General features: G+C 36.2%; 1 pseudogene; it reads left to right on the top strand.

Annotated features, from left to right (window-relative positions):
- Nucleotides 1–4,340: 4,340 nt before the first annotated feature.
- Nucleotides 4,341–4,742, top strand: LOC145982848 (regulator of chromosome condensation pseudogene; annotated as a pseudogene).
- The last annotated feature ends 3,588 nt before the right edge of the window (nt 4,743–8,330 follow it).

Raw genomic sequence — 8,330 nt, 5'->3', positions numbered from 1 at the left:
ATAGTATTGCTATTAAGAATATCTATTAGAAACACATGAATATAAGACTCTTCCACAAATATAAATGCTGAGCATTCATCATTAGCTCTACTGAATTTTCATTTTTTACTCATCGTTATTGAATTTTGCAAAATGTATATAGAGGTCCTTTTGTCATTGTATTACAAATTCAGGCGATTTTCATGGAAACTAAACTTAAATTCAGTTTGCCTCAAGGAAATGTGTTATGAATACACAATGTGATAACTTCTAGTGTAGATTATTCTATAACATGAAATTCTTGCATTCAATTTATTAATATATTACTCTCTTTCTAAAAATAGTAACAAAATATTCTTAAGTATTTGTTGATAAAAAGTTAGGTGCATACTATCCATGGGTTTCTTAAGGGCCAGGCGACCCAGGCAACTTCCCAGGGCACTACCTTCTTGGGATGCTAACCCAAAGATCCCTCTTCAGTAATGAAAAACTTATTTCTCATTATGTAAGCATTTTAAAAAGAGTTGGCTTTTGGTACACAAATTGGATTTGTTGCTGCATAACATTAAAGTACATTGCAAAATCATGTAGAGATTGAAGTTAAGAGATTACTGTTATTTTGATATGATTATGTAGGATTAAATACATACATACGTACAATAAACATGTTCTTTAACAGTAACACATAGTGTATTTAAAAGATAAAGCTGTTATTTTCTCTCCTTAAAACTGGAAATATATAACGTGGTCATGTTTATTTATTGAGGTGTGGTGGAAAGTAGGGGGACCAGGGTGGAGAGTTAGTGCAGTGGCAAGGTAGAAATTAGGGGGGAGTCAAAAATTCACCTCACCCCGGTGAAAATGTTATCTTGAGCCAACCCTGATACTATCAGTTTTACAATGATGTGTTGTCATCGATTACCCTGATGATGTTTAAATTGATACTGGCTGATCAAGAATTCCTATAGTTCCTACCATAAAACACTACATCACAGAAGAAGCTTAAATTAAAACTACTCCACTGATAAATAATAATCGAGGAGGCAAGATATCACAGGGCATCTTTCTCTCCATTTAGATGTTTTGCTATATGTACAGAAGAACTTCAGCAACAATTCACAGGAAAGAAATAAAACACTCATGAACGGAGTTTGAACTTTTGCTTTGGGGGGGGGGGCAGACTCTGGGAGAAGCATATGATGTACCTGAGGGTTATTGAATATCCCCTAGTTTATAAGAAATTTGGAGGCCTTCCCATGGGGGCGAAAAAAACAACTTAAAACACTGAGTTTTAGATTTGAAAATGTTAAATTTCCTCACTTATGTAAACAAATATTAAATATAATATAATTAAGCCTTCTATCCATATTAAAAACACTAAGTGTTTTTAAATATTAATTAGTATATTGGTTGTCAGTTTTAAAAGAAGCAAAACAGTACGATTATTGCATTTTGCATTTCATTAATTGTTTATTGATACAATACTCGTATTACTTTAAAAAATTACAGTACAATAGTAAGCTTCAGAAATTTTAGAAAAATTAAATTGAAAAGTTCTTTTGATGCCTCAACAGTAACTGTTAACTCAACACAAAGTCGTTTTACATTTTTCTTTCTTCAAATTGTACACATCAATCAAATCTTCGCACTTATCAAACTCAAACCTGAACTTTCCATTACATTTCTTAAAATGATCATTTCTGCCTTCAACATTGTTGTGTCAATACCAGGAATGGAGTAAATCTCAATGAAACATGTAACTCCTTCTTCATCCAGACGAATAAATATTTCACTCGCTTCAGCAACTTCCAAAGTTTCACCACTAACTCTTCTTTTCAGTTCGCCAATCAAAATATCCAGCAATGTATAAAAAATCACACTTGTATTTTTTTTTCCAGTTTTCTTCACTTTGAAATGTAGAAAGTGTTTCAGCAGATGTCTCTTCTCTGGTTCTCTGGCCAACTGAAGAACAAACCAGATAATCATCTAATTTGTTTGATATCAGTCTAGGATTTGTACCTTCTTTCATCTCACCTCCACCTTCAAAAATGTTTAGACCTAATTCTTTGTCAACACCCTTTATTTAATTCCATTTTCTGTCTCAAGTGTTTTCGTTGCATTGGGACTCAAGCTCCTTAATCACTTCGTTGGCTACACTGGAACTCTGAGCTATTGAGGTATCAGCTTTCTGAAGGGACTGGGATGAAACATTTATGAGGGGGAGATATTCAGAAAATATTGATAAACATACAATGAAATCCAACGATTTTATAGCTGAAAGCAGGTCCTTGGCTTCAGGTTTTTTAGAATGTCTTAAATCAGACGCTGTCGCAATGAGTACAGCAAAAAGCGTAGGATAATTTCTCTTGACACTTAAAACTGAAATAGCTCTGCAAGACCAGTGAGTGTCGCTCAACTTATGGAGTTCATGAGGTCCAGGGCTAATTATATTTAGCTCCTTTTGCACTTCTTTGAATTCAGCATGGGTGTCAGGATAGCTAAAGTATTGGTACAAACACTGCATGACATTAAAAAGTTGCACCTTAAATCATTGTCCTTGCATGCTGCAACAAGCACTAAATTTACTTTATGAGCCAAGCAATGAACGTACATTGCATAAGGATTACTTTCCCTAATGATAGAACTACCCACTATTGTGGTGCAATTACCACACATGCCATCATACCAAACGTCAAGATTTGCAGTATGGCTTCATAACAAAAATGTAGTAACTGAACTTAATTTTTTTTTTAGTATTTATTAAGTTGGGGGGGGCAGCCCATCCACCCTGGCCCCTCCAGAACTCCACCTATACAAACACTGTATACATGTGCTGTGTTTGCGTAAAAATCATGCCCATAAATCATTTGAAATCAACCTAAGATTTTGAATAAAAAAGGGGGCTAATAAGAGCATGTTATCTTCAGAGCTAAATCATTTTTTTCTGTGCAATCTAATTCCTTACATTTCATCAATGATTTTGTTACAACACAAATTTTGTGACAAAAGAGTAACGCAGTAACAACACGTAGAAACACTTACTTCGAAAAGAATCCTATGTTCTTCTTGGTTTGCTGTTTTCAAAGAGAAGATATCAAACACACACACACACACACACACACACACACACACACACACACACACACACACACACACACACACACACAAGAAGGTTTGTAGATTGTGACATCTGTGTGTATGAGCATGTGCAAAATCTCTTTTTTTCTTGAAAGCAACAAACCAGCGACACTTACTTCAAAAATCATCCTATATGTATTACTGAGCTACTCTTGTGTCATATATTTATTTATTTTTTAAATTTCTATCGCCACTTTCCTTATAGGGCCTGCATATGACTTAGCTTCGAAAATTTCATGTAATTATTATATGTTAGCATAAAGTAGGTTGTGCAGAGAGATATTTGAAATTTTATGATAAAAGTGAAGATTAATTACTACGGTATTCCCATGTAATTTGTAATTTGTATTACCATTTTCCTGTTGTGAAATATTTTTCTGTCAATGTCCATTACTTTCTTTCAGATGAATGAAGAACCATCGCCAAGTTTTGTCACACAACATGGATCAAACAGATATTTTGAACATTATGTTGCAGGCTGTGGTCAGGGATTCCTTGGTCAGCTGGGAATGGGGGAGGATATGTTTGAAGTTTCTGCACCAGACATTATAAAAGGACTGCCTCCGAACATAGTGAAGGTTGAGTGTGGTGGAATGCACTCTCTCTGTTTATCTGCAAATGGTCATGTTTATACATTTGGATGCAATGATGAGGGTGCTTTGGGACGTTTTACAATTACAGAATATGATTCATTTGTACCTCAAGCAGTAAATCTACCTGATCAAGTAGCACAAATTTCTGCAGGTGAAACACATTCTGCTGTAATTTTGAACAGTGGGCAAGTTATGGCATGGGGAACATTTAAAGATTCTGAGGGTAACTTGGGATTAAATTTTTCAGGTGGACAGAATATGCCTGTTCCAATCATGCCTCATATAAAATTTACAAAAATAAGTTCAGGGTTGAACCATCTTGTAATGCTAAGTACCGATGGTAAAGTATACACAGTCGGATGTTCAGAACAGGGCCAACTGGGAAGAATCATGGAGAGAAAAGCAAGCAGAAAAGTAAGATTTGGACTGGAAAACATGCTTAGGCCAAGGCCAATATGGACTGCGAGTGGCAGATTCAGTAGTGTTTGGACTGGAACGCACTGCACTTTTGTTAAAAACAAATTCAATTTAGAAATCAGTGCATGTGGCCTCAATAATTTCAACCAACTAGGGATTTTGAATCCAGATGAGTGCACCTTTTTCTTGTCTAAATGTCCAAAATTTTGTGGAATGGACTGGCTTGAAGTAAGTGGAGGAAAACATCATACTTTAGCAAGAAATCTTTTTGGACAGTGCTTTGTGTTGGGGAGGAAAGAATGCGGTAGACTTGGATTAGGAGATACAGATGGTGATGCTGAAAATTTAACAATCGTGCCTGCATTACAGGGAGAAGACTGCACGAGTGTAAAGGCAGGAGAGGCAGTTTCATTTGCAGTCACTAGAATGGGGAAAGCTTATTCCTGGGGGATGGGAACAAATCTGCAACTTGGAACAGGAGATGAAGAAAATGTGTATGAGCCAACGCTTATCAACACAGGAGAGTTGAAAAACTCTGTAGTGAAACAAGTGTCAGTAGGTGGACAGCATACATTGTTCCTGATAGAAAAAGAACATGCTAATCAGATGAAGTAGTGATTTTTTACAAAATCAGAAGTGTCATAAGTACTTGTAAAAGGGAAAAAATGTTGGTAATTAGGTGGTAGTGTGACACAACATGCAAGCAAAAATTGGAACAGTGTTGTCTTCAAGCCATGGCTGCAATTGACAAAGTGGGGACATGTGTGAACCAGCCAGCACCAATGCCTAAAAATTCTGCACCCTTATTAATAGTGTCAATGGCTTTATCCCTCTGATAGAAATTCTATGTACCAGCCAGGTGCCAGTTCTAGTGCAAATTAATTACAGTATTTACAAATTCCAACTTGGAAGTTATAAATCATGATAATATTACAATTTATTCAGCACTCAAAGATAATGATAAATAAATTTTCAGTGGAGAATGTTCTAAGGGAAAGGAGGGGGGGATTAAGCTTCCTTTTAGATCACTTTTTGAATATTCAAATTTAGCAGATTTCATCAAAACATGCACCTAAATATTATGATATTGAAACAATCGCAATCTTAATGTATCTATTAAATGGTTGCAATTAATATTTGCATGTATGGTGTAGAGGATTAGTATATCACAATGGTTCAAGGGTATTGGTTCAAATTCACCAAAGGAAAGGGTTCAAATGTAAGAAAACTTACAAGTGGGTACCTTCCCCTCTCACCAAAACTTTCCTCATCATGGTTAATCTAAAGACAGAAATGTACACCACAAAGTAATGAAAAAATGATTTAATTTAAATACAGCACTCATAAAATAAATGATTTTTTTAGGAACACATAAGTGTGTGTGTGTGTGTGTGTGTGTGTATGTGGCAATTTGTGTTTTCTGTCATGAAAAATAAATTTGATTTGTTGAAGAAAATGAAGAAAAAACTCACAGCCACTGTATTTTAGAGAATTACTTGTAAAATAATGAAATTAATAAATAGCTGAGCAGAACTGTACCTAGATCAATTGAAAATGAAAGAGAGCAGAACTTGATATGTGATATTCCAATGCAGCATTTAATTCTGATGATGAAAACAAACACAAGTAGAACAGTATAAGACGTGTTTTCCTCTGAATCCATGTCATTAGCACTATTCCTATTTTAAAACATTGTACCATATTACGTAGACATTTTTCAGCAAAAAATGCATTCTCGACCAGGACTCGAACCCGGGTCTCTGGCATACCATGCCATTGCTCTAACCACTGAGCTACCGAGCCGGCCTGGCCTCACCTGATCTTTCGCTATTGCTTTTTTACCTGCGTGGAATCGTCTCTGCCAGTGCTACTGCAACGAGATCTGTTGCCTTTGAAACATGGTAGACTTTGACGTTTCCTGGTTCCTCCCAGCATAGAGATGTTAATATGCCAGAGACCCGGGTTTGAGTCCTGGTCGAGCCTGCATTTTTCGCTGAAAAATTTCTACATAGTACAACTCCTGTGTGTGCTTAATCTACAATTGTATCATATTATTTATATTGACAACTGAACTAACTCATCTTGAATCTCATGCACACTGGAAATGATTATAATTTTATATACTAATTGTGACCTATCCAATATCATGGTGCAACTTGTTGATTGATTGATTTGGTTATTTTCCTTCACTTTTACTTCAACTTTAGGCTATTCGCGAAGATGATGATGAACAATATGATTAAATTGATGAAGGGACACTCACAAAGAACACCCATGCTCAGGCTGGTATTCAAACCTGGGACCCTTGGCATGGTAGTGCACCACTCTGCCATGGAGGTGAGCTATGGTGCAACTCCTACTTAGACGATCAAGTGGATGGCAATAAATCAACCAATCAATCAAATCGATTTTTTCAAACCACATTCAACTTATATTCTTAGAACATTAGACTTATCCACCACATATAAAAGTGCTGACTGACACTGGATCTCCAAATATGAGGAGGTCTGTGTCAATGAGGTACTGGAATGGAATTCAAACTTTATGCTTTGTTATGTTCAAAGCAGTTAACATGAAAATGAGAAGAAAGCAAGGCAAGAAGTTGTTGAGGTAAAATTAAGCTTAAAAAGAGAAGTTAAAGAAGACACAGATAGAGAAGAAATTAAGTTTTGAAAAGATTTGATTGGTTTTAAAATGTTTTGAAGGAAGATTATAAGGCAATAAAATATAATAAAGTGTAATACTGAAAAAACTCAATGCACATAATGTATATTTTAAAGGATATTCAGGTATCTAAGCTGTATGACATCAAGCCAAAATGTTGTGACTTCTCAAATATCAAATATGATTCCAGGATTTCAAGGTCAAATTTTCAAAACTTCACTATTTCATGCCAACAATCCTCGGTTTACAACACTTTAAAATCTTTAGCAGATTTCAATCCTTGACCATTTTTAAAGCTTTTCATATTTTTGTTGTTGTTACCCATATGCAAGGATAGTTCAATTCAGGCATTATTTTTCTAAAACCTGACTTTGTTTAAAAATGGTGACCATTTTGTTTCCAGTGGCGTAGCATGGACATTTCGGGTGGGAACGCCAAGTCCGAAGGAAGGGTCGGCCCTTTCTTGCTTAATAACTTACTTATGGTATTAGTCGCCACAGGTATTGTTTATTTGCCTGAAGTCAGCTGGGTTTTCAATAAAACATCATCCATACATGTTTTAGCTAGACAATTAGATGCCTCACTATGCCACAAATGTTTTGAACTCTGGTGTTTTATACCTTTCTGCATGACGCAAGTCATTAGAAAACCTACCTGAATCACAAGCGCCTTTGAACAACAGCAGACGTCATTGTTGTGGTTGATCCAACTACTCATTGATTTGGTTTATTTTACTTCGCTTTTCTACCACTTTTGGTTAATCGCGAATATGAATATGAGTGATGATATTGATGAAGGGACACTGACAAAGAACACCCGTGCTCACGCTGGGATTTGAACCAGGGACCTCTGTCATCTTGGCGCACTGTGCAAAGCAGAGTGGATGATCCAAATATCGTACACTCTACTGACGTAATGCCGATTAGTAATTCAGACCACTGTTTATTACATCTTGAGAATGCTGATAAACATTTTAAAATAATTTTGTCCAGAGACCATTCGATGTTAAGAGTTTTCAAATGAATGCTAAACATTTCCATTGACACAATATTAAGCAGTTAGATAATAACGAAAAAATACAATAAAAAAAATTAATAGTTTTGCGGGTTAAGTGGTAGAGCAGCAACACGCTGAATTTCTACCACGAGGACTTCACCAACTTACTTCACAAAAACTGTGTTGATCTTTTAGTTTCTAATGCACATCGCTGTTCGTGCGATAAATCATACAATGCAGTGACCATTAAGAAGCAGTATATTTGAGATTGGTAAAGTTACGTCAGTCAATATTGCATATTGTAGCATCACATAACACGAGTTGCATGAGAGCGAAGAACCGGGTAGGAATGCTACCGCTGTCGTCTGCTTCAGAAGGCAGGAAGGGTCACATGAACCAATCACGGTAGACCTCTCGTACGCCAGCGTAAGAGAGCCCATTTACGTGCGTGCTGTAGAAATGGAAGCTTTCCCTCCATAAAGGCAGCAAGGAATATAGGAGTCCTGTACGCCGAACTTGCTCGGCGTCCGGCCGGGAAAGGCA

This window comes from Lepisma saccharinum, chromosome 2 (assembly GCF_977018435.1).
Source record: "Lepisma saccharinum chromosome 2, izLepSacc3.1, whole genome shotgun sequence".
Lineage (NCBI taxonomy): Eukaryota > Metazoa > Arthropoda > Insecta > Zygentoma > Lepismatidae > Lepisma > Lepisma saccharinum.
The sequence above is the reverse complement of the archived record's forward strand: the minus strand, read 5'-3'. Positions and strand labels throughout refer to the sequence as shown.